General features: G+C 37.7%; 1 long non-coding RNA gene across 2 annotated transcripts in view; it reads right to left on the bottom strand.

The window, feature by feature from the left end:
- Nucleotides 1-487: 487 nt before the first annotated feature.
- LOC112409660 (uncharacterized) overlaps nucleotides 488-27,657 on the bottom strand; it is a 32,275-nt gene continuing 5,105 nt past the window's right edge. For both annotated transcript variants that reach the window (XR_003005358.1, XR_003005269.1), the window contains 3 exons: nucleotides 25,505-25,641; nucleotides 4,692-4,760; nucleotides 488-586 (listed from right to left, as the gene is read on the bottom strand). This is a non-coding gene — a long non-coding RNA (uncharacterized LOC112409660). The remainder of the gene's footprint in view (nucleotides 587-4,691; nucleotides 4,761-25,504; nucleotides 25,642-27,657) is intronic.

Here is a 27,657-nt window from a genome sequence, read left to right as displayed (position 1 = left end):
ACAACAGTGAGAGGCCCGCGTACCACAAAAAACAAAAAACATACATGTGCTAACACTGGGAGACACCACAAAACCCCTACAGCTAGGTCTTCAAAAGGAGAATTCTGGCTACCTCTGAGGTCTAAAAACACAAGGACTTTCCCTGCCAGAATCCACTTTATCTGAAGTGCTCATTTTTAGAGTTATCTAAAGAAGAGTCTTTTAAGCTAAGAGTAAAAATCCTGAGACTATCTCAAACTCATACTGTCAGTCAAATTAAAGGAATTTTGTGGTTGAGATTCTTTATCATCACCTGTATAAACATCCTTCATCCTTGGCTAGCAAAATTTTCCTTTTACATTTCTTTCAAAATTTCCTTGGCAACCATTCACAGGCTAAAAATTACTGGTCTAGAGCTGTGCCAGACACACACTAGATGCTTATTAAGTAATTGCTGAATGAGGCTACCTCATTTTGGTTTCTCTTTTGGGAGTATGGGTTTACATACCTTTCCAATGTTCCATGTTTTGATCTGCTGCAGTTCCAAGAGGAGTTGCTCATCATTACAAACTTTGAGTTTGTCTATTAAGGCTCTGCAGTCTGCAGGCTGAGAAAAACAAACAGGTATTCACAAAAGGGTGTTTTGGAGTATGAGGGAGACACAACAAGGAAGAATAGGAAAAAAAAACCCTTATGTCAACACACTCAATGATTTAACTTTTGATAGAACGCACTACTTAAGTGGAAATTTGCCAGACGATCACTTGAGATTAATACAGAAATCTTATAATGAAACAATCCATCTGTGTATTTTTTTAAAACCTGGATGAACCTGTAGATGTAGACAAACTACTTGGAAGTGTACAGACAACAGAAATAAAGGAAACAAGCTAAATATCAATAAAAACAAAATGAAGGAATCTGTATCATAGTCTGAAAGTTAACCAGAATGCCTGATAAGAAATGTTCAATTAGAGGAACACTGAGGAGCCCTACTGAATTCACAAAGGTGAAGATTAGCACTAGCTATATTTTTCTGCAACATTAAACCGTCCAATTATAGGAGGCAAAGAATTTCTGAACTGTGTAAAACTAGGACTCCATTCTTACTTGGGGTTTCCATTTCCATATATTCCTGCTCTGTTTTACTGATGAAAGGGCCTGTTTGTCAGGTAACAAGGTGTGGATTCAGAGTTCATAGTAAGTTTCCAAAAGTGGAGCTGGTGGCGGGGGGAATAGAGACTGGGACAGAGATGCTGCTACTAATGGATGGCAGCTGGAAGTGATTACACTTGCTCTTTGACTCTGTAAAGCAGTATGGTATCCTAGGAATGGGCCTAGATTTGGAACCAACCAAATCTGGGTTCAGTTTTTCGCTTGATGTTTACAAAGTTGTTTGATCATGAGCAAATCCAACCTCTTAGCCACAGTTTTCTTACCAGAAAAAAGACCTAAGAACCACCTTGGAAATGTGAAGCTCAAGTGTTTGCATAAAGCACTTATCTCACATAATAGGAGCTTAAATACTGAAAGACAGCTTACTGTTACAAAGAGCATGGACTTTAGAATTAGGTAGTTGGTAAGCTACCTCTTTGAAACTCAGTATCCTCTTCTGCAAAATGAACTTAACGTGACCTATTTACCCAGCAATGTTGTGAGATTTAAACTAGGGGCATTTTCAGCAGCCAAAATGGAACGTGGAACAATAGGGGCTTAAGGGCAAATTTTTTTTAAGCTAAGTCTGAAACCTTTTCTCTCTCTAAAGTAAGCATTATTAAGATCTATCTCAAATTTCTGCGGTAATTAAAGGCATGCAAAATTCTTGGCATAAAACCCTTCAACAAACCAGACCTGCACTTTTTCTTCCTCTCCTTGAAGTCATACAGGTTGAGGGAGAGGTAGTGAAGTAGCAGAAACAGATAACAAAGGAGTGTGAACCACCTGCTCATGCAGTTCACTTGTGCCTTCTGGACCTACCTGGGCCTACTATCAAATATACCACTTCAATTTCTAATGGACTGCAACGATGCAGATCCAATTTTATGATTCTGTGGGTTAGATAACACCCAGTTCATGACAAACATTTGGGTCCTGTAATCATTTGGTATTTCATCATCAGGCATTCAGTCTTTATCAAGGTCCAGTAGCAAGCCAGAAGCTGCTTTTCTGAATGTCAGAATAGCTGTTGGCAGAGAATAGCACGGCCAAACTCTACCCCCTAGGTCTTAAGCTGTGATTCTCCTATTGGGGCTTGCCAGAGGCATCCCACAGCATCTTTGGCTGACACTTAAGTCAGACACCTGGATCTACTAGGCCATAATGTCCATGGAATAGGGCAGCTTACATCATAGCCTGAACCTTCTGCAGTCTTCTCTAGATCCAAACACTACTATCACTTTAGAAGTTATCCAGTAAATGGATCAAAACAGCATGCCTAAATGTAATACATGCTGGCTCCAAAATCCAAAGAGGCACCCCACACACTGTTCCTCTTTCTTCATGGTGTGTGGTACAAGGTGCAGAAACATGTCTCTCACTTTAGAAGGGAAATTTTGACACTTCCCAGAGCTTTGAACCCCTAGAAAACTTCCTGACGTGGCAGGCCCTCAACCTTCAAAGGGCACTCTCTGGCACACATGTCTAAGGCATCTAAAGTGTTTGTGCTTTCTGTTCACAAGCCCCAGTTAGCATAACAGCATCAATTTAACGTACCAGCACCGCGTTGTTTTATCAGGAGTATCAAGATCCCTATGGACTTTGTAGTCTGCAGAAGGCACCAGGGACAAAAGTATATCTTTACCGTCTTGTCCCTGCTGCATAAATGCAAACTGAGTGTGATTTTCCTTACTCATGGTAGTGCAAAACAAAGCACTCGCCAGTTCAATGGCTGCATACCAACTGCCATGGTTTATATTGATTTGCTCCAATAAAGATGTCAAATCTGGGGAAAAAATCCTCTGCACAGCTGCCGATACATAAAGTGATCAATAAATATCTTTCTTGTGCAGTCACTATGGAAAACAGTATGAAGGTTCCTCAAAAAATTAAAAACAGAACTACCATATGATCTAGCAATTCCACTTCTGGGTATTCATCTAAAGAAAATGAAAACACTAACTTGAAAGGATATACGAACCCCCATGCTCATTGCAGCATTATTTATAATAGCCAATATATGGAAACACCCAAGTGTCCATCGATGAATGGATAAGAAGATGTGGTACATATATACAATGGAATACTATTCAGCCATAAAAAAAGAATGAAATCTTGTCATTTGTGACAATATGCATGAACCTTGAGGGCATTATGCTAACTGAAATAAGCCAGGAATCTGTACATAAGTGTGACTCCAACAACAAATCTATAACAATCTACTAGGTAAAAGAAAAAGAAATTGAATTTCTCTGATTATCTACAAGGTTGAGTTATCCTGGAAGTTAAATGACTTCAGGCAAGTTTTCTTTTTGCTCTTCAGTTTCCAAAAAATTTGAGTATGTTAACTGTCGAAAATTCTAGATGCCAAAACATATCAAAAACAAAATGAAAAGGAAATGAACAGGTATGTAAAATGAATATACCCAATATGTATGGCGTATTCAATAAGAAACTGACGTTACAACGTCAAATACAAAATAAAACAGCATGAGCAGACAACTAATATAAGGCCAATAAATGTGGAAATATATGTATTAATGCATGCAAATCAGAACAGTGAAATATTTTTTCTCCACCTATTAACAAAAATTTAAAAGATAATCTGCAATGCTGGAGAGGATGTATGAAGACAGCACTTCTCATACTCAGTCTAACACTGAATGAAAAGGGCAGGAGAACTGTCCATGCAATACTGGAATAAATATACCCTTGGGTGATACTTGCCAGGTAGTTACAGTTTTTAAAAAACCAAGTGGCCTGTATTTAGAAAATGAACCAACTAATTATGTGCCAGATACTTTGCTGAGCAGCTGCCTCACATCAAGGAGGGAGGAATTTTCAACCCCATTTTACAGCTGTGGAAACCAGGCAAATTAACTCTCAGACACAAAAATCTAGTAAGATTCAAACCCATATCTAATTCCAAAGCTTGTGCTCCTTGAACTACAGCACATGGGGTCTATGGGAGTGTCATAACAATACAATACTGTCTTAATTTCAGAATGCAGTTTAAGCAGGCCAATAGAATATTGGACAGAAGCTGGGATTTCTACTGCTGACAGAGGATCAACTGACATGGCCACCCAATACACAGGTTAATATAGGTTAAGCTGAACTGTATGATTAAGAATCAGTAATAAAGAAAGCTAAAACACTGGCCTCACAAGAAATCTAGTGAGAAAGGTGTTACCACTTTAATTTTCTAGATAACAAAATTGAGAAAGATCCCGCAAATACAGACAGAATTTGAATCCATACTTGCTCTTTCCATTATACCATGCTGCCTTTCAATGCACAGAAACAGCAGCCAGACAGCCTACTTCAGGTACATATAGCTATAAACTGTTTAGTGCTCACTCTCCACTGATCACTAGCTTATTCACCTTTTTAACCAAGGGAAGTTCAAAAGAAAATCTGACTGTTTCAAGACAAGTTGCTATTTTACTGCACTGTGTGTATATAAGTGATAATATATTTGGAAGATCAATATGAGTGAACTGACGGCAAAGATTTTTTTCTGAAATGAAAAAACAGGCAAACTTTTGGATACTTACAGCCTCAGTAGGTGTCTTTTTCAGTTTAGTCCTGTCTACTTTCATGTTTTCGATTTTCTGTTTTATGATCTGAAAAGAAATTCCCCAAAAAGTGAGACTTAAAGCTGCAAGCTTGAGCTCTACATGCTTGGACATAGACAATATAGAACAAAGAGCATGCAAAATGTTTAAAGTAAAATTGGAGTTATGATGCAGGCCAACTCAGAGGCACAGATACCAGGTAAGGAGTGGTAAACAATCTCTCCAAATAAAACTGGCCCACATTCAAGTTACACAAGCCTGTAACCAATTTAAGCCAAAATTAAAATGCCCCCCACCCTGACCTCTCAAACTCATACTTGAAAGTAAGAGTAAAATGTTTTAACACACCTCAGGATGGAAAAATTCACCATATCCTGCAGCTTTTTGGAAAACTCAGCAATTCCACTTCCGGGAATTTACCCAAAGAAAATCATAAGAATGTATATAAATATTTAATCACAAGAATCCATACTGCATGACCATGTATAACAGTGAAGAAGTGAAAAGGATCAAATATCCAAAATAGGGTTGGTTTAAAACAGACTATTACACAGCTGTTAAAAACACTGCACACAATTACATAACAGCAAAGCTGTTCCTGGTGAAATAGAAAGGTTACAAAACAATAAATAGTATAAACCCATGTGTAAAGAAAACAGCTTAGAAGGGGTATGCATCAAAATGTTAATTTAATCTAACCAAAAGGATTATGTATGAATTGTTTTACCTGTGCTTTTCTGTATCTTTTACTGTTTTAACCCATAAAGATATATTGTCATAAGAACAAAGGAAACAAAATACTTTTTTTTTTTCATTAGAAAATGAGGTATAAGACTCCCACTAGAAATATGCTGAGCACAGAACACAATCATTTTACTAAGGTCCATTAAGATGCTCCGGCCAAGGCACAGGAAGAAATAAAGGTTTCCCCCATTAGCAACTAGCACATATGCAAAGGAAGAGGTGAACTGCAGGGCTCTTTACCTATAATAATGTATTTGCTATACAGTAGTCACTGGGGGTCAATGTCCCTCCTCCAAGAAGGCTGGCATAATATATAAAGCTGACCAAGCACAAGTATAAATTTTAGGCAGCTTTTGGTCTAGAGTTAGTCCAACATGCTCAGTATTTTGGAAATAACATGTATTTGTCTGTATGGCTGGCATCCATTCAACCAATGGGCATTCAGAAAGAGTTGGTACAAAATCCAGAATATGTTCTAAAATGTTGCTGTAGGGATCATTCCTGAAGAAAAAAGATGTTTCCCCTCTAAAGTTCACATTTAAGGTATGTGATTCCAGATTACTTTTTTAAAAAATTACCTCAGCATCTAAGAGATTTTAAGCAAGATGCCTTCTGCCAACAATTTCCAAATATCTAAAATGAGGCCAACAGGATCCTGGCAACAATTTGATACATGTAGTGGAAACTATAAGTGAGCTACTTGTACACTTACTCTCAGGTTTGCTTTGTCTCACAAAACCTCACACCAATTACTTAGAGCAAGTGACTGTCACATCATTGTGGCTGTAGTCATTTGTGGAAGGCTATTACATTGCCTCAGCTACAGGAAGTAGCAGTTAGCCCCAACACCATACAAACCTAATCACTGAATTCTCTCCCTCCAAAATTAGGAGCAAAGAAGGTCTGCTCTCTCCAGTTTCATTCAACACAGTGTTGGAAGTTCTAGCCACTGAAATAAGGTAAAAAAAGGGAAGTAACAGGTATACAGATCAGAAAGAAATAAAACTGTCCTTATTTGCAGGTAACAAAGGATTATCTAAGTATAAAATCCCAAGGAGTCTACAAAAAACTCCCCAGAACTAACAAGTGATCTCAGCAAAGTTGTAGGATACAAGGTAAACGTACACAGATCAATCATATTTCTGTATACTGGCAATGGACATGTGGACTCAAAACTTTACAACACCGCTCATAATTGCTCAAAAAAAAAATTGAAATACTTAGGCATAAAAATAACAAAGCATGTACAGGCCTTGTATGCTAAAAACCACAATATGTTGATTTAGAAAATCAAGACCTAAAAATATGAAGTGATACACTATGTTCATGGACTAAGAAGACTCATATTAAAGACAATGGAACTACAATAGCTCAAACAATTTTGAAAAAGAAGAGGGAATCATTCTATCCAATTTTAAGACACACACACACACACACACACACACACACACACACACACACACACAGAGCTACAGTAGTCAAGACTGTATACACAGTAATAGAGGAGGGATAGACACATATGCCAATGGACCAGAATAGAGAACCAAGAAATAGACCCACACAAATATGCCCAACTGATTTTTGACAAAGGCGAAAAAGCAAGACAATCAAATGATATTTTTATCAACAAATGGTGCCAGACCAAGTAGACATCTATAGGCAAAAAGATGAACTCTGACCTCAGTCTTATATTTTATATAAAAATTAACTCAAAATGGATCATGTGGCAAGGATGTGCAGAAAAGGGAACTCTTGTGCACTGCTGGTGGGAATGTAAATTGGTGCAGCCACTATGGAAAACAGTAAGGAGGTTCCTCAAAAGATTAAATATATGATCCATCAATTCCACTTCTGGATATTTATCCAAAGGTAATGAAAAAAACTAACTTGAAAAGATATATGCACTCCCATGTTTACTGCAGCATTATTTAAAATAGCTAAGACATGGAAGCAACCTAAGTGTCCACTGATGGATGAATAGAGAAAATGTGGCTGTAGACAGATAAAATGTACACCACATTTTATATATATTGAAGATATATAAAATGTAATATTATTCAGTCTTACAAAAAAGAAGGAAATCTTGTCATCTGCGATAACATGAATGGACCTTGAGGGCATTATGCTAAGCGAAATAAGCCAAACAGAGAAAAGACAAATTCTGTATGATCTCACTTATATGTGGAATCTCAAACAAACAAAACCCTCAAAAACCAAAAATACAAAACTTATAGATACATGAAACAGACTGGTGTTTGCCAGAGGCAGGGGCTGGGGTGGGTGAAACAGATGAAGGTAGTCAAAAGGCACAAACTTCCAGTTATAAAACAAAGAAGTCACAAGGATATAACGTGCAGCATGATGACTATAGTTAATACTGTATTATATGTTTGAAAGTTGCTAAGAGCAGACCTTAAGAGTTCTTATCACAAGAAAAAAAATTGTTACTATGGTGATGGGTGTTAACTAGACTTATTGTGATCATTTCACAATATATACAAATATGGAATCATTATGTTGTATACCTGAAACTAATATAATGTTAAACGCCAATTACATCTCAAAAAAGAAAAAAAAAGGATGATGGACTTAAATGTAAAACTATAAAATCTACTGGGAGAAAATATTTGCAAACCATACATACTATCTAGAATATATAAAGAACTCTTTTTTAAAAAAATTTTTTTTAATAAAGAATTCTTGAAACCCAACAATAAAAAAAAAAAATCCTCCAGACCAAGAGCACAGACTAAAACTTGTGCAAATAACCAACTCACAGCGATTTTACTGGCTTAAAAAAAATGTAGATGAAGTCACTGGCAAATCTTCACACAAATATGTATCTCACTTTAACTAAAGCTATTTTGACTTATTCTGTACCATTCAAGGGTCTGGGTTGAAAACAACAGACTCTGGCTAACTAAAGCAAAAATGTGATTTACTGGAAGGGTAACTGATAGCTCACGCAATCAACAGGAAAGCTTAGAGATCCACATTCAGAAAACAGAACCAAGGAAGCTAGGCATCCTGGAACTACAGCCAAAGACCTCCCACAGACACAGCTTAGTTGGGGGTGCCTATGCTGCCAACACCGGACTCTGGATGCCTAGAAGCTACTGCTGGTGGCAGTATGATTTCTAAATGGTCTCAGGTATTTGCATCAGTGGCTCTAGATGCACTGTCCCAAGTGTGAGCATCTGATTGGTCAAGCTGAGGTCCCATGCCTATGCTCTAGCTGTCAAGGTTCTGGGAGAGCAAGTGCATTTGGCTTTTTCAGTTTCCACATTGTTCAGGTTCCAGACTTTTCATAAACAGATTCAGATGACAGACACCCAAATAAAAAAAACAAGCCAAAACAAATGAATGATCAAGCACACGTTCCCATAACAAGTACAATGTTAACCTGGCCTCTATAATTTTGTTGCAAGAAATACCTATAGTTTAAAAAAGAAAGATATCACTGCCTGTGAGACATCAATTAAGAAAATTCAAGTCTTTTTTGTTCCTGTTCTATTTCTAAGCTGGTTTCACAGTAGGAAGGGAGAATATTTTTTGATTGCCCACTACAAACCAGATAATACTTAGGCTGGTGTTTCTCAAAGCATTCTAGAGCATCTTGCTCCATGAAGACTAGGTTCCAGTAATTTAGGAAATGTTACAAATTTCTCTTCCTTTAGGACAGTCACATGGCTGACTGACATTACTAACAGCTCCAAGAAATCCCGGGTAAAGGAAACTTAATAGGACACAGAAACATTTTCCCTCCAGATGGCATCTATTGAAAGTCCAATTTAAGAATCCCAAAGAATACACTTTGAGACATGCTGCTCAGGGGCCTCATATTTGTCTTTCCTACAATCCTTACCATTCAAGCCAAGTTCTTTCCTCACTTACAGATAGAAAACTGAGGCTCAGAGAAATTCAGAACCTTGCCTGGTTAGTGAACGTTGGCTCCAAGATCTAACTCCAGGCCCTTCTGACTCCCAAGTCCATGCTTCAATAACATGCTGTTCACTTTATTTACTAATAAATGCTTGCAGATGAAAATACAAATTTGTGATAAATTCCCCTACACTGTTGGATCCTATTGTTCAAAAAAAATATCGTAAGAGAGGAAGCTGGGACACAAGGTGAAAAGCTGAGATATTATCAATCTCACTAATGATGGAACAGTAACTAGAGAATGAGTTCTACCTAATGCTTAGAAGTTAAACAGATGAAAATCCCATTACATAAACAAGTCTCTAACAAAAAGAAGTTAATTCTAAACAAATCCCTGGAAATAGCCTACTGCCTTTGTTGGGTCAGACCAGAACTCTGTGCACCAAGCAATCTCTACACATAATAAATATTTCTTCCTAAACTCAGGTTAGAAAGATCAACTTTCAGAAAACTAATGAATTATTATGAATCACCATCTGTAGCGATTACCATTACACTTAAATACTTCCATTTAATTAACCATTTCTTTTTTCACTCCTTCATTCCCCCCAACTTCACTTATCTTTGAAGTTTGAATCTTGGTTTTATAGGGTTTACATCAAGACAAGAGGGTACAATTAAAATACACTGAGGGAAGTCACTCTTTAAAGGGTAACTCACTCTGTAGTAATCACCTCCGGTTGATCAAATTTAGAATGACTTTCAATATTGAAATTAGCTTAAGGGCAGAGGACACCTATAGTTCCAAATCTGGGTCAACAGCAGTTGAGTACAGTGGTGGACTAGCCTTACTATTCAGAGTATGGTTGAAGAATCAGCGGCACTGATATCACCTGGGAGTTATTAAAAATGCAAAATCTCAGGCCCCACCCAGACATGAAGAATCAATCTGTATTTTAATAAGATCATATATTAAAGTTTGAGAAGCACCAGATTATAACACAGGCTCCAAACCAGGAAACCCAGGTTAGAATCCCTGCTATTATCAACTTACTCACTGTATGAGCATGGACAAATCAGCGTATGTGCACTTCTGTTTTCTCAACTGTGAAATATGGATAATGGATCTCCCCACTTCCATACTCACTTTCATCCAATCCATTCTCCAGACAGCAGCAAAAGTAATCTTCTTAAAACATATATCAGCTCACGTTACCTCCTTGCTTAAAACCTTTCAACATTTTCCCTACAATTATTTCCAAATTCTAACCATGACCCAGAGGGCCCTGGCATGATTTGGCTCCTGGAACTCTCTCCAATCTCCTCTCTGCACAACCACATTAGTCTTTCCGTTTAGTTTCTGGAACACTCTAAATTGTTTCTGGCCTCTAGACCGTTACAGGTGCTATTCCTACTGGAATGCTTCTGCTCCACACTCATTCTTCCCACAGCTAGTTCTATTTGATAAGTTGACTTTAAACTAAGACCCAAAGCGGCTTCCCAAGGCAACCTGCCTAAAGCTGTCTGTTATTTTTTTTATGATAGTAACCCTACTTATTTCTCTCATCGCAAATATCAATTAGTGTAACTGGTTTGATTTTCTATGGTGTTAAGCTCTCAGCATCTAGCACAGCATCTTCCATGTGATAGATATGCAAGTATTTATAGAATTGAGTTCAGGAAAGAAGTATGCACTGAAAAAAAATCTGTGATTGTAAGCATACAGACAGTACTTGAAGCCATGGGAGGAGAATCCAGCAAAGGAGAGGCTGGTGAGGTAGAAGCAAAACTAGTTCATCACGGCATCATGAAAGACACAAGATGGCAATGCTGATCAACTGGGTCAAATGCCAAAATGAGGTATGTCCAGAAAAATGTCCATTGAAATTGGGACTAGAGATAACTTGACAAGCATTAGTTCCAGTGGCGTGGTTGGAAAGGAAGTCAAACTGGAATGAGTCAAGGAATCAATAGGAAGTGAGGCAATATAGATGGCATGTGTAGAACACTCTTGAAAAGGCTGATTGTAAATACAAGCAGAAAATTATGGGGTCTCACTGAAAGGCAGAGGGTAAGGGAGAGGAAAAGGAGATAATGGAAAGAAAATACCTAAGAAAGTTGAGGGTAGGGGACTATTTAGAATCTCACTATTTCACCTTAACATAGTGAACACTTACGTGGGTTTTCAACAGCAGAAATAGTACTAACCAGAATTAGGACAATCCTCTTCTTAATCTCTTAAAACTTGACTGAGTGTCCCTCCTACATGCTCACACTATACCCTGTACCTATCACTCCCTGACATTAATGAGAAAATGTATGCCACAGGGTGAGGAAGAAAACCAACCAACCAACCAACCAACCAACCAACCAACCAACCAACAAACCTTGGGAAGGGAAGAAATATACAACATTATCAGTGGTTGCCTCTAGGTGGCAGGATAACACAGTTTTATTTATGCTTCATGCTTTTCCGAGCCTTCAAAATTTTCTATAATCATGTATCCATTTATAATGAGAGTTTTTCTTTTGTACAATTTTTCTTAAGGTAGAAAACAGTGGCCCCTGAGCCAAAGGGCATGCATCAAATTAAGAAAAATATTCTCTAAACAAATGTCTTAGATTGGCTGCTGTTGGCTCTTGGAGCCTCTTTCCTATACCTCTTGCTGGTTAATCCTGAAGTATGGCACACAGCAAGCATTCAGTATTTATTGATTTGGTTTATTATTGGTAGGTTAAGAAATGCTGCACACATGTATGGGAGTGTGGATGAATCAGAGTCAGCCTACCCATGGGAATGTCTGCTCCATGAAGGCATTTTCCCTATTTGATTGTTTTGTTCACAGCTTAGCTGTACACTAAGCTCCTACAGGAAACAATAAATATTGGCTAATTAAATGAAAAACAAAAAAATCAGCCTAAAATTCCCATTGAAATCATGGAAAAGCATTATGGTGGTTTTAAAGTAATGCTTTAGAGAATACTAAACTCCAACGTCCTACAAAGCAAAATACTTAACTATATTTGCCTTTTGCCTCTCTGCAGTCTCTGAAAGTAAATTCGGGTGAGAAATGCCCAGACCGTCCATCATGTCAGGAAACAACAAGCTGAATCTTGAAACCCAGCCTGCTATTGACCATTTGATTAGAGACAGAGACATCACACTGACTGATTTGTAAAAGGGGACAAGGGGACACCACCTGATTATCAGGCCTTTCCATCCAGTCTAGTTTCTGATTATTTACATTAATACCCACCAAATATTCTGAGAATCCATTTATCACCATAATAACAACAGATAACATTTACTGACCACCTATTATGTATTATCTCTAATCCTTATAACACCTTGGAGATGAAGATCATTCCTGGTTTACTGAGGCCAAGAGTAGCCACATACCCAGTAAGTGGCAGAACCTAGATTCAAACCAAATTTGCTCCACAACTCTACAGTACACAAAATGTCTGTATGCAGTCCACCCCGCTACACCCCTCCTACAGACACCGATATCCCTGTCCTTGGCCACATAAAATATGACCCTGAGAACTGCTGACCTAGATTTTATTGGACATTTGATAGTAAGATGTAATAATAAAGCAAATGAGGTATAGCCTTTACTCACCCAAGACAAATCTGGAAATTATCTGCAGAAATACGTCCACAGGGTCTCTCCCTCAAAATCTGAAAACACTATACCTCAGATAAGTTTTCATGCTTGCTTTTGGTGCTTTTCTGCACTGCAGTATACTCAAAATAAGGGCAGGGATACCCAGGAGGAAGAATCTGAAACCTCCAACACTGACTTTGGAGGTGAGAATGGCATCTGAGAAGTCATCCCCTACACGTCCTCTACCCTACAGTCCTGGGAAGCTGCAGATCCAGGAGTTAGCCTTCTGGTCATTACTCCCAATTACTTAGAGAGAGAAACTGGCATCAAAAGAATTCAGGCAACAAATAGGGCTCACCAAAGTTGTAAATCAGTTTTGCCAGCAGAGAGGAAATGGCAGCATGCCAAGGAGACCTCCCTTCCTAGCATTCCTAAGAAAAAAAAATAACAGCAATGCCTGTGTGAAAGTTATGCTTATTAAGGAGGAGAGGAAGAGACTCCTTGTCTACACATTTTAAATTGGTGCTCTGGAATAATCTTAAGTCTACCCTTTAAGAATGCTCTGTCTCCCATCCCCATCTTTACTTGTGGCTGGATTTGGTGCAAAAGATCAATTGTAACAATGATGGATTATTCCCTATCTCATCACATCCAATTTCAAAGATGGAAGTACTTCTCAGTCTTGCCCACCTCTAACAGAAAATTAAGACATCAACCTTTAAACTAATATGCTCTAGTGAATTGTCAACAACTTAACCACACAAAAACTGCCACTATCTAATAGATGATCTTCACTCAGAAGAGCCACAGGCAGCATTCAGTGAGTTCAGGAAAACACATCCATCAGAAGTCTGCTAATTTTAAAATATCTTTAAAATAATTTACTTAAAAATTAAATCTGGAGTTCTCAACCCTAGCTTATTTTGAAAATGAAAAATGTCTGGCCATATAAATATCTGACTCAATAGATAAGAGGTGGGAACTTTTTTTTTCAAGCTGTGTAGGTGATTTGGCTGCACAGCCAGACTTGAGAGCCACTTTGTTATATACTGTTAATTATGCTTTGCCAATCTGTGATTCATCTAGGAATATGCTTAAAAATAATGGGGAAGGGAATAGGATATAAATAAGTATAGCCATGTGTTGACAACTGTTGAAGCTGGGTAACAGGTACATGGGGGTTCATTATACTGTTTGCAAACTTTTGTGTATGTTTGAAAATCTCATAAATTAGAAATATTTTAAATTAAGACTTTATCTTGCTAGATCCCCCCATTCCATCCTCCACATTGCTCCCAGAGCAATCTCCCTCAAACTCAAAATCTACCTACAACATCAAGTGTAAACTCCTTATACCTAACCAGTATCCAAGACCTCTAGGACCTAATGCCTGCTTACCTCTCTTACCAGGGCCATGACATTACATAATATTCCTCTTGGCTCCCCACGCTTTAACCATGTCAAGTTTTTACAGTTTCCCTACCATTCAAGACCTTTGATACCTTGACTCAGATTGTTCTCTCTGCTAAAATGGCTGCTCCCTGCATATATTCCCTAGAGCTCAGCTTAAATGTCACTTCCTCTGTCAAGCCTTTTCAGATATTCCCTCCCCCAGAGTAACACTGATCACTCTCTCCTTTGTGTCCCCACTGTATCCTGCACATACCCTCAATCAACACACCTCTCTTTATTTACCTGTCAGTCTCCCCACTAGAGTGAGTTCTGCATGAGTGGGATTCTATTTATCTTTGCACTCCTGTTGCCAGCATAGGAACTGTCACTTAGTAGATTAATAAATGAATGAATGACTACCCAGTAAATGTTTTAAAAAGCTAAAAATTCCAAATCACTTTAAACGCTTTTTTAAAGTGGCATTTTCAACTGAGAAAACCAATTTATACAACTCATTCAATCTTCATCTTTCATTCAACAAATAGTTATTAATATGCTACATGCAGGGCATTGTGATAGGTGCTATGAGATGGTCAGGTGTAAATCAGAGAAAAAGGAAGACTAGAAGCAACGGTAATATAAAAGCAACAAAAAGCCAGTACACAAAACATACAAATTACAGCTTCCTAGTGGTCAAAGCAAAGCTGGAAACACAACCAATTACAAGATCAACACACTACATAGGATAAATCCTTATGTAACACCAACCATAATCTTCTTGCTTTTTAAAAAAATTTGGATTTTTAGAGATTAAAGTTGCATAAAGCAGAGTATACACCTTTAGTGAAAGTGAAACAATTTTAGCCCAGCTTTCACCTTTGGGCATAATGCTTTGGTCTAGGAAAAAAAAATACACACACACACACTAGGAAATATAAGCACAAACAACAGCAATTTGGACATCCTCTTAATGACACTTGGAGAAATCTTTAGATTTCTTTGTGTCCTATATTGAGGGAGCACCACAAAAATCCTAAATTCTATGGAAAGTTTTCACCTATGTGGGTATTTTTCTGAGAAGATAGTTGATAGCTTTCATTGGCTTCTTAAAGAGATCTGTGACCTGAAAAACATTAGGAACTATCACCCCCAGAAATATCTCCAAGACACTGTGTGCTTAGCCACTACAGTGTTTTCACTTTCATTTATGAAACACAGGCGTACGGTATTTCCCTTAAAGCCACATGACAGGCCACTGTCAAATACAATAAAGACAGTACAGGAAACCAAAGAAACAGAATTCCAACCCTTGTGCATTATTCAGCTCCAATTCTCTCATGTCCCTAGGTTTATAAAGAAATATTCAGCATCTCTAAAATTAAACCTCCTCTATGTAAGGGGGAATTCTGTATTCCTGGATAAAATACTCTAGTTCTGTATCCTGAAGACAGGTAGAAAAGGCACAATCCTTTCATAAAAAGGTTAGATTAAGTATATTTCTAAATAAAAGCTAGGTTTTAATGCCTTAAAATATTCTGACAAAAGATATATCTATATGACGGGAAGAGAGAACTTGGTATTTATCTGCTACCATACATGAGGATTACTATTTTTTTAAATTTAAAAGTAGAAACTGAGGAATACTACTGGAAGAAAGTAAAAGTGAAATAGAGGACAACAACAGAATGGAAAAGCCTGGGAGTCAAGCTGGGCTTAAATTCCACTTACTAGGTGTATAATCTCAGACAAATTACTCCGAGTCAGTAACCTCTGTAAAATAAACAACACAGTCTATCTCATAGGATTGTGCCTGGCAAAGAGTAAGCCATACTATTATTTCTTTTAGCTCCAGATTAATCTAAGGGCAGTAATCTTATGCTGGGTATCTCACACACACACACACACACACACACACACACACACACACAGGATCAAGAGCCAAAAAAAGCTGTTTTTTTCCCCAGCCTTTCTACGTTATTTGCATATGAAGAACATAAAGTATTTATTAATCTCCAAACTGTTTGCCTTAATTACGGACATAAACTTAACTTTGATGACAAGATTAGGAAGCTCCAGGTCTCACTCTCAAGTTAGTTATAGTTCTCCAAAGGTTAGTCTACTAAATAATGTTCGGGCCATGCCACTTAAGAATCAAAAATTTTAAGTGTACCTCAACTATTCTGAGCTACTTTTAATGAATTTGGAAGGAACAAAGATTCTTTTACATGGTTAATAAGTTATTTATAGCAATTATCAACATGGCAGCAAACTCCTTTCAGAATTGAAAACAATTCCAACTTCACAGGTTTGTTACAAGGATCAAATTAGTTCACTGATAAGAAAGCTTTAAAACAAAGCCTTTAGAAAAAAAGATTATGTCCCAACATATAGACTAAACTGGCTCTGTTTGAGTAAATTTAAACACCACTACATACAGCCCGGCACACAGTCATTTCCAATGTTCTTTAAATAAACCAGACAATGTGAACAATCTGCTGCTTTAAAACATTTATAACTGAAAGGTGTTTGCTAAAAATGTAAGAATAGTATGCAAAGGCACTCTAGTTCCCTGACACAAACTGACTTTGTGACTTTAGGACAATCTGGGCCTCAAACATGTATAAAATGGAAATATAATAAATAAGATCCCTTAAAACACTGTCTATAACACTATGCCTTCAGTTCAAGACAAATGTTAAAGGTATTAAACATGAACAACCTGAATTATTCTCAAAACCTATAGAGCAAAAAGTAACCAACCCAGTTTGCTACTTGGCCAAATTCCAACTTAAAAAAAAAACTATTAAAAAATATTAGGGGTTTCCCTGATAGCGCAGTGTGTGAGAATCCACCTGCCAGTGCAGGGGACACGGGTTCGAGTCCTGGGCCGGGAAGATCCCACGTGCCATGGAGCAACTAAGCCCATGCACCACAACTACTGAGCCTGAGCTCTAGAGCCTATGAGCCACAGCGACTGAGACCACATGCCACAACTACTGAAGCCCGCGTACCTAGAGCCCAGGCTCCACAACGAGAAGCCACTGCAATGAGAAGCCCGCGCACTGCAACAAAGAGCAGCCCGCGCTCGCTGCAGCTAAAGAAAGCCTGCACGCAGCAACGAAGACCCAACACAGCCAAAAATAAATAAATAAATAAATAAAGTTTTTTAAAAAATGTATTAGAAGGGGCTTCCCTGGTGGCGCAGTGGTTGAGAGTCCACCTGCCGATGCAGGGGACACGGGTTCATGCCCTGGTCCGGGAGGATCCCACATGCCGTGGAGCAGCTGGGCCCGTGAGCCATGGCCGCTGAGCCTGCGCATCCGGAGCCTGTGCTCCGCAACGGGAGAGGCCACGACAGTGAGAGGCCCGCGTACCGCAAAAATAAAAAAAAAAGTATTAGAAGATAAAACGCAGGGAATTATTCTTGTAATCTTGGCAAAGAAAAGATCTCCCAAGAAAGATGTGCAACCTAGAAACCATAAACAAAAGAATTTGACTACATAAAAATTCCAAACCATAGAAAAATCTGCAACAGGAAAAATAAAGGGTTAATATTTCTAATATACAAAGAACACCCAAAACTCACTAAGACAATCTTATTGAAAACCAAGTAAAAGGGAACTTGTAATTTGCAGAGGATATAAACATTTGTTTATCCTTATTAGTAACTACAAAAATGCTAATCAAAACAAGGAGATGTGATTTCTGCTCAACAGACTGGTTAAAATTAAAAGGACCAACTGTATCTTGTTTTGGCAAATGTAGGTGGAGAAAAGGACACTCACAAACACTTCAGTGGAAATGGCAATTCTATATAGCCTTTCTGGAGGTCATTTTGGCAATACCTATCAAAAAATTAAATGGGTACCACCCTTTGACTCAGGATGAATTCTATTTCCAAGGCTCAACAACAGGGAATGATGAAATTATAGCAGATTCATGCTTTTGGGATGCAACGCAACCATTAAAAAGAATGGAGTCCAGCCATATAGTCTAACGTATAAAAATACGTATAGTACATAAATGGATAAGCATAGTATGTAAACGTTAAAAGCTATAAAAGAATATGTACATATTGTTAACAGATATAAAAGGAGACCATCATTTGTGGGGGGGTACTAATTTTTAACTGAAATGTTTATTTTGTTTGAATCTTTTTTTTTAATAGCAAACGTTACTTTTATAATTTAAAACAGTTGAAAAGGAAGGGAAAAAAAGATAAGCTTAGAAAACATCACTTTAATTTGAAAGTTTTACAAGCAGGAAATTTAGTCACATCTATAGATTTATAGCATCCATAAATATGCATGAAAACATGCAACCAAATCAAATTGTCCCATGAAAGAGCTCCAAATTGACCTTACATTGAAAAGTAATAACCATAGTCAAAAGGGCAAAAGAAACTAAGCCTTCTTTGAACTTCTGACTTTCTCATTTACCTTTCTACTCCCTTAAATTTCCTCCATTTTTTTGGTTAACTTTCTTATAGGAAGGGGGTCACTTATTTTGCACTTCTATGGATGACACCTGCTGGCATATTTAGAAATACAGATAATAAATTCAGTTTCAAGGAAAGATACAGCATAGTGGAAACATACCAAACTAGATAACCTGGTTCAATGGCCAACTCCACCCCTAAGCAGCCATGTTACCTTGGGCAAGTCATTTCCCCAAAACCTGTGCCTATAAAATAAGGAGTTTGATGTAGACAATACCAAATATAAGGGTCTTATCCAGCTCTTCTGTTGGACATGGAGAAGACTACCGCCACTGGTAATTTGTTTTGCTAGAGGTAGATATGTGAATTCACCCATGCAGGCAGTCTGCCTTTCCTTTTAAAAAGCAAAAATCTAAAATCCTCTATGTAAAAGGTTGTATTCAAGTGACATCTATACCTCTCCAGACTATACTTCCTTTTAAGGCTGGCCTCACCAAGACAGTTAAGGAAATTTGAGAAGCAGGGAACTGGAGCTCCAGATTAGGTCAACAGACTGCAAGGCACTCTAAGCTGGAGTAGTCAAGCTAGTCCCTGTAAAACATGGCAGCAGATATAGATACAAAGAGAGAGGCATCTATAACAATGATACTGGATATATCCAGGTTTATACTCTTCTCTTATACTAATGTATGTCCCTAGCTCCTTGTACTTAGAAACACTCAGAGAATGCTTGTTGAACTGAAGAGAAGTAAGATGTGAGAGGGAAAAAGAAGATATAATATTAACAACAATAACAACAACAAAACCAACAATGGTTTCCAGTTTACTGAGGCCTTACTATGTGCCATATGCTATATTTTATACAATATATGAAATGTTACAAGTGCTACTCAAGGGCTTCCCTGGTGGCACAGTGGTTAAGAATGTGCCTGCCAATGCAGGGGACATGGGTTCAAGCCTTGGGTCTGGGAGGATCGCACATGCCACGGAGCAACTAAGCCCATGCGCCACAACTACTGAGCCTGCACTCTAGAGCCTGCGAGCCACAACTACTGAGCCCACGCACCTAGAGCCCATGCTCCGCAACAAGTCACCGCAATGAGAAGCCCATGAACCGCAACGAAGAGTAGCCCCCGCTCGCCACAACCAGAGAAAAGCCCGCACGCAGCAACGAAGACCCAACACAGCCAAAAACAAAAATAAATAAAAATTTTAAAAAGTGCTACTCAAGTATGTTAATAGTGGTGATACTGATAACCATTAGGAAGACTCATGGGTTACTAAGGTTACAGGAGAACCTTGAACAAACTAAAACACTAGGGGGCTGTGTAGCTGGAGGGTGGGAAATCAAGGCAATCAATGCACTGCACACCACCACAGAACTGGGTAGGACCATTCAGCGGGTATGAATGTGACTCCAAAGGCTTGGCAAAACAAAAAACTACTCTGGTGGAACGTTCAGTTATCACTGGCCAGAGACTCAGCCCCCAAATGATCAAAGAACAAATACCATTCCTCCTTAACCACAGACTTGAAGGATCCAGACAGGCTTTGCTAACTGGCCATCAGTTCACCACTGTGACTGCCCATCTTTGAGCTGTCAGAGGGGTTAAGTGAAATAGTATATTAAAGAAATTACCATATACTTAACCACCTACAGTATACTAACACCTTATATTTTCACATTTAACCCCAATAAACCCATAAATAAGGTATTTTTCCCAGATGAAGCAACTGATAGGTTAAGTTAACTTGTCCAAAGGGACAGAACTAGTTAAGTTGCCAGAAAAAAATTTAAAACCCAAGCATTTATTCTGCCTTTCTTATATAAACTATAAATTATTCCAGCCAATACATGAAAAGAAAATGAGAGTTAAAACACCATTTTGCAACTCTCAATGAATTAATAATGGATCTAAGCTTTGGGCAGCAGTGGCTGTTAACATCAAAAAGAAAAAAAATCCAAGACACCACTACAACCTAACAAATGTAAATGAACACACCACCGCCAAAGGGAATGAATCTGAATTTATAAAGCCTCTGGATGTAGCTATCAATTTTTAGGAAATATAGAGGACAGAAGAACATATTGAACTATACTGAGTATGCAATCAGCAAAATTCAGTCTGGGAAATTCTACAGGTCAAATGGCCTGAGTTTGTCAATAGACAAAGTATAAAGAAAAGGAAGAAAGGGAAGCTACAGATACTTAAAAGACAAACTGAGTTTTTAAAAATGGACAAATTACACTGTCCAGGGATGCACACTTGTATGATTAAAACCATAAAAGAACGCAAAGAAGTGACTACTATAAAGTCAGAACAGTAGTCACTTTCCAGGGGGAGGGAGGATACCGTGATGGCGATGGGCACATGGAGGGACTTCTAGGGTGACAGGCAAAATTCTATTTCTTGACTTGGGTGGTAGTAACAAAAGTGCTTTAAGATAATTTATTAAGCCATAAATTTGTTTGGGGATAGTTTTCCATATTTGTTTTCTATTTTTTAACAATAAAAGGAAAACATTTTAATCACATTAAAGTTTCCCACATATGGTAAGATTCCATTTTGCATGAAATGTCCCAAATAAGCAAATCTATAGCAAAAAATAGATTAGTGGTTGGTTGTGAGAAAGGAGAAGGGGAGTGATTAATGGCCACTGGGTTTCCTTTAAAGATGACGAAAATGTTCTAAAATTGATGTAGTAATGGTTGTACAACCATGAACATACTAAATAAAAACCACTGTATACTTTAAATGGATGAATTGTATGGTATGTGAACTATACCTCAATAGAGATGTTAATAAAAGTCTAAGACACCCCAATTAAGTCAAGACACACTTTAAAAATAAAACTGGGGTAGAGCCTGAGAATCTGCATTTCTGACAAGTTCCCAGGTGATGGTGCTGATGCTGATCTGGGGACCACATTTTGAGAACCACTGCAATGAAGGATTTCAAAACTGCTTCTAGCTGAAGGCAGTACTAATCAGCACTGAAGAGTCAAGTGTTTTACTTAGGGACTGGGAAAGTAGTCCTGAATAAAAAGTTAACACTTTGTGCCAAGCACTGTTCTATTCTACTGGTTCCCTGACCATTAACACCAGCATCTCCTTGGGAACTTGTTGGAAATGCAAAATCTAGCCCCACCCCGACCTACAGAATCAGAAACTCTGGGGATGGGGCCCATCAATCTGTGTTTTAGCTAGCCCTCTAGGTGATTCTGATGTTCCCTAAAGTTTCAGAACTACTGTTCTATGAACTTTATATCCATTAACTCAGCTAAACTTCTCAAAAACCCTATGAGGTAGGTAACACTATTATTACCATTTTATAGATTAAAAACTGTGGCACATAGGTTAAGTAATTTTCACAAGATGACACAGCTGATAAGCAATGGAGTTGGAACTTGAACCCAGGGAGTTTGGGTTCTTAATCACTGTGCTGAAAGCTCTTTCCACCTATAAGAATTCAATCAGCAGAATGCAGTAATAGAAAATTAGTAGGGGAAGTTTAAAAACAAACAAACAAAAAAAGCAAAGACGGGAATTCCCTGGTGGTCCAGTGGTTAGGCAGGACTCCACGCTTTCACTGCCAAGGGCCCAAGTTCAATCCCTGTCAAGGAACTAAGATCCTGCAGGATGCGCGGTGTGGCCAGAAAAACAAACAAAAAACAAAGACCAGGAAAAATACACCTCACTATAAAGACAGGAAAATAAGAAAATAATTGTAGCAAGTAAGTAATCATTAAAGCAATCTTCCAAATGTGTTCCAAAATATAAGCAGCCACCAAATACAATATACCCAAGTATTTCCAGAGCAATTATCTTGGTACCTAATTATAAGGACTTAAAATTTGTGTTATGCTAAAGATGGTACATAAATTCATGGCAGTATGTTCACACTTACCAATCTTTAAAGTCTAAATGATTATACTAAGAAGTCATTCCAGAATAATTTGCATCTCCCTACTCCTTGTCCCTTTCAGTCACTACTTAAAGATTACTGTAAAGGAAAAACTGCTTTCTTTCAATATCTAAGATTATACAATCAGAATCTCAGAGTTGAAAAAGAATTTTCACTTTCACCTAGCCCAGTCAGCAATCCAAACTGAATCAATCTACAATACTAATCTCCATTTAAAGATATATTAATAAGAAGTTGAAAGAAATTCCAATTTTCTGTAAAATCACATTCTGGAACTAATCCATGTCACCACTGTAATTTTTAAAGCCAAATGACTAAAACTTTTAACTAAAAGTTGAAAATGCTCAGGTTAACAGCTCAAACAAAACCTACAGCTGTTTTACTCAGAGAGAACCACTCCTTCACTATCTGAAAGTGTTTCTATACCAAGCTGGTCAACAAGTACATCAAGTTTTAGCAACTCAACCCTTATGACACATCAAATGAGAGGGCTTCCAAAGAATCTGAGCTGAATTATCCCTGACATTAACATATAAACATCTGATAACCGGTCACTGAGGAAACAAGTCAGAGAACAATATAGCAAAATACCCAATTGCTTGTTACTGTCAACTTTACAGATAGTGAGATCACTGTAAAGCAGCCAAATATGATTACAGCTACACATCAGATTTTAACAATTTAATCAAACTGCAAGAGAGGTAACAGAATGTGAAAGGCAAATATTTTCAAAGCAACCAATTCTGGCATTTCAGTAATACTCTGAATCCACGGTTGAAAACACACAACAAAAGGGAAAAGAAGCAATAGATTTCCATTGTAAACTTGTAATTCTGGAAACAATTCAAATATTGAAATGTCTACTGTGTGTAAAGCTCTCTCCCAAAACTCTAGTTATCCTAGTTTCACAAACTCAGGATTACAAGGTTTAAGTGATATTGTTCAAACTTCCTAACTACAGAAAACTCAGGACAAGGGTAAATGTCTAATCACTATACATAATGTGCTCAAATTCTTTTCTTGAACAAATGGATTTCACTGTAATTCCCAAGAAATCACTTCTTTAATACCTAGTCAATTTACAACTAAGAATCTGATTTCTCCATTAATGAACAAAGAACTGAAAAGCCTGAACTCATGATCCATAGCACTGATGATTCACAATCATATTTCATCTAAATACCTCAGAAACTTTCATTCATGACCTCTAACCTTCTCTGCCCCTTAAACTTGTAATCACTCTCATTTCAAAGGTAGGCACAAGTGGCCTTGCTCTGCCCCCAACGTGTGCTTAAGTCAAAGGCTGACTGGAGCATACGTGCCCAACTTCCATTCTCAGGTTTTGACCATGGAAGGGACATGCAGTAGATCCTATGATGGCCAATGCTGAACAAGGAAAGAAATGAACAGTTTAAAGGACTCTATGTTGGGGGAACAGCATTTCCAGAAGAAATAAAATGAAACAATAAATAACCACAGGAAAACTACAGTTGTGTATAATAGCTGAAAATCAGGATGTCTAAGTGGAAGCTCTCAAAAATTGTTTAGTATTGCCATTTCAAAAACTGTATCACAGCCAGAGGAACTCATCACTAAGTCTTAAAAGCTTAGAAGTTATGGGTCAGAGCAGCTGAGATACCAACATCAAAAGAATAAAAAGCAACATTATAAGATAGTATAAAAATAACTAAACTACCTAAGGAAATTGAAACCATGATGAAAAACCCCAAAGGCACAATCAGGTCATTATCTAGGAAACATTAGCTTCTTCCACAAGGAGGCCTACTTTTCATGTGGAGCAGTAAGCAGGGCCAAGACATGGAACTGAAGTCAGGTATCAATTAAATCAGACTCTGCCACAGAAAAAGGAACCCATGACTAGTTATTTTGGGATAGTGCCTAGGCCAGCAGTATCAACTCCAACTGGGATATAGGAGATTACTGCCATTGTTCCATTATAATGGGGTCCTCCAGGGTCTTTAATTTAGTAAGAATGGGTTAGATACCACTTTGAGAATGTAATCACCAAATGTGGGGGAAACTCTACAGGATAAGTTCTTCAACAAATAAATTGGAAGAAAAAGAAAAGGGAGGGAACCTGCAGATTAAAATAGATTTAAGAAAGATATCAATCTTCCTTTGTGATAAATGGACTTTCTTTGGATCCTGATTCAAACTAAAATTTGAACACTAGCTTCATATTTGATATTTTCAAAAATCAGTTAATTTTTTATCATACTGAAAGTCTTAGCCAGTGCAATACAGTGAGAAAAAGAAAAAAAAATCAGTTAATTTTCTGAGTTGTGGTAATGGTTTTGATGTTTAAAAGAGCCCTTTATCTTTTAGATACAAATATTTTGCAAATAAAAAGAGAACAACAGTAGGGGTTTATTTCAAAATAATCCAAGGGGCCTCAGTGGGTAGAAGTATAGATGAAAAAGAATGGCTGCAAGTTGGCAACTGTTAAAGCCGGTGATGGGTACACAGGGGGATCATTATATTATCCAATTTTTATATGTTCGAAAAATTCCAAAAAATTGGTTAGACATAGTATCTTGCAATTTTATTTTTTGAATGATTCTTAGAGTGACTTAAAAAATCAGGTACAGACAGAATTCATTTAAATTTTAATTTAGTAATGAGCTCCATTTAAACACAAGAAACAGCCAGTACCACATCAGATCCAAACAATGGAAGAAACCAAAGTAGCTCAATTACAGAGTGGAAATACATACACCCCCACCATCTCCATTCCAGGAAGTATAATACAAATACTACCCACAAAGATCCACAAAAACTAACCTAAAATCACAGCCAATCATACTCATCCTGGTAGGAAATCTCAACACTGCTCCAACAGCTTCCTGAACCTTCCTGACCAAGTTGGTCTGCTGGTTCCTCTGGAGTGCTAACCCACTCAGGTCAGACTACTGGAGGACCTACAAAAAAAAAAAAGGAGGGGGAGAGATACACAACACATTTATTAGGGTGTGGGGGAGCTAACCATTATATCAACGTTCAAACATAATCACAGTTATTATTTCTTAAGCAATAACCCTCACATAACAATTTTCATTTTTTAGGACCTGCTTTGAGCAGCAACAAGAATTCAGAACCAAAGCTAAAGCAATTCTTCTGACATTTAGACAACATCCCTGAAAACTCAGCTCTCAATTCCAATGAAATTATAGGGAATAGTGATTATTTTATAGACAAAGTTATATCCTTGTTGTGAATTGACACTAAAACAATGTTGAATTTTTTGTGAAAAAAACTGCACACATAAATTATTTTTCACCTTCATACATGCTTTTTTGGCCATACTGGGAAACAAATGATAAACACCCTGGAAACTCAGGTTGAACTCTGCCACTGAACCTTAGACAGTTTTTAACTGGTATTGCCACTCCTTCCTCCCTTCTCAGAGACCACCTAGAATAAATTAAACCTTTTAGGTCACACCTAGATTATCATTCCCAGATTTATTCTAGTTCCGAATGACAAAAGTCAAATTAAGGTTTAATTTCTAATCACTACTTGACCCACTGTGAAAAACACCAAGGCAAAATCTCAAAACAGAAAGCGATCTCTTGTCCTTCCATGAAAAAGGGGGAAAATTACATTACCTCCAAAGCACTTCAAACTAAATAAAGCAAACCCTAAAGCGCAAAACCACTGTCTGCATATAGTTAATCAACAGATGGTTACCCATAGTAAAATTTTAATCCTATGTAAACTTTTCACTATCATATTCCTATTTCAAACCCCATCATCCATCCAAGGTAATTAGAAAAAAGCACTCATTTTAATATTGGTCTAATTAAAATATAAACAGTAAGGAAAACTAACATCCAAACTGAATACAGTAACTTCTACTTAGTAAAGAGTATTAGAAAATATAAAATGGCAAAAACACAATAGGGGATAGTGTATTAAAGAACTGTCAGTAATTCACTTTGGAAAAGAAGCTTGGTATCCCAAACAACCTTTCTAAATCCTCTCAGATAGGAATTATCCTGCTCAGGTAAGCCCAAATAACAGATCCCCACACTGATCTGAGGGACCAAAGAAAGGAGGTAGGGGAAAAGCAGTATGAACACTTAAAAACTAGCTAGCAGATGTTCTCTTTCTTACTGTGAAAAGCACAGCACCAAATTTCATTACTTTCATAGGGTGAATGACAGGACAGACCGACTTTGAAGGAGTGGAAGGAGGGAGTAGGCAAGGGACGAAACATCCCTTCCTAAAGGCAGAACACCTGGGTGTGGTTCTTGACAGGAACATTAATGGCCAGGGGTCATTCCAGGAAGGTGATTTTGCATTAAAACTCCTAGACCAGAAACATAGGTAGGAATCACATTCAAACATAATAAACCACTGGAGATAAAAAGTTTGGCTTACGAGGGGGGAAAATATACAAAAATGACACGACTGGCCTAGAAATATACTAAAAATGTACAGTTCTTTAACTGTACAAAAATCTCCTTTCCCAGGTCATAAAACTACCATATGACACAGGTGCATCTGCCAACGTATTTTTACACCAAGAAAAAGTAACCACAATTTACTGTATGCCTACCATAAGCCAGGTACTTTATAAATTGTTTAATTCTAACAACTATTAAGAGCTACTATCCCCATTATACAGATGAAAAACTGAGAATACGAAAAGTAATTTCCCCAAGGTTACAAAGTTTGATGTGAACCCAAAGCACACAGTATTTCTACCATACCAGGCTGCCTCCCTTGAGTGGGAAATGTTGGTGTCTCCTCAATATACGCAACTCTGGGGCTAAGAGAAAACAATGTAATCTAAAAAGGAAGCAAATGATAGGGAATTGTCTATAGTAATTGTGGAATGGCGGGGGGAGAAAAAAAGTAGAACAGGGCAATGATTGAGGGGCAAGACATAATCTATCAAAGCTATTTTATTTTCCAGCACATGGCGGGGGTAA

This window comes from Neophocaena asiaeorientalis, unplaced genomic scaffold (assembly GCF_003031525.2).
Source record: "Neophocaena asiaeorientalis asiaeorientalis breed wild unplaced genomic scaffold, Neophocaena_asiaeorientalis_V1.1 scaffold193, whole genome shotgun sequence".
Taxonomy (NCBI): Eukaryota; Metazoa; Chordata; class Mammalia; order Artiodactyla; family Phocoenidae; genus Neophocaena; species Neophocaena asiaeorientalis.
This window is presented reverse-complemented; position numbering and strand designations above follow the sequence as displayed.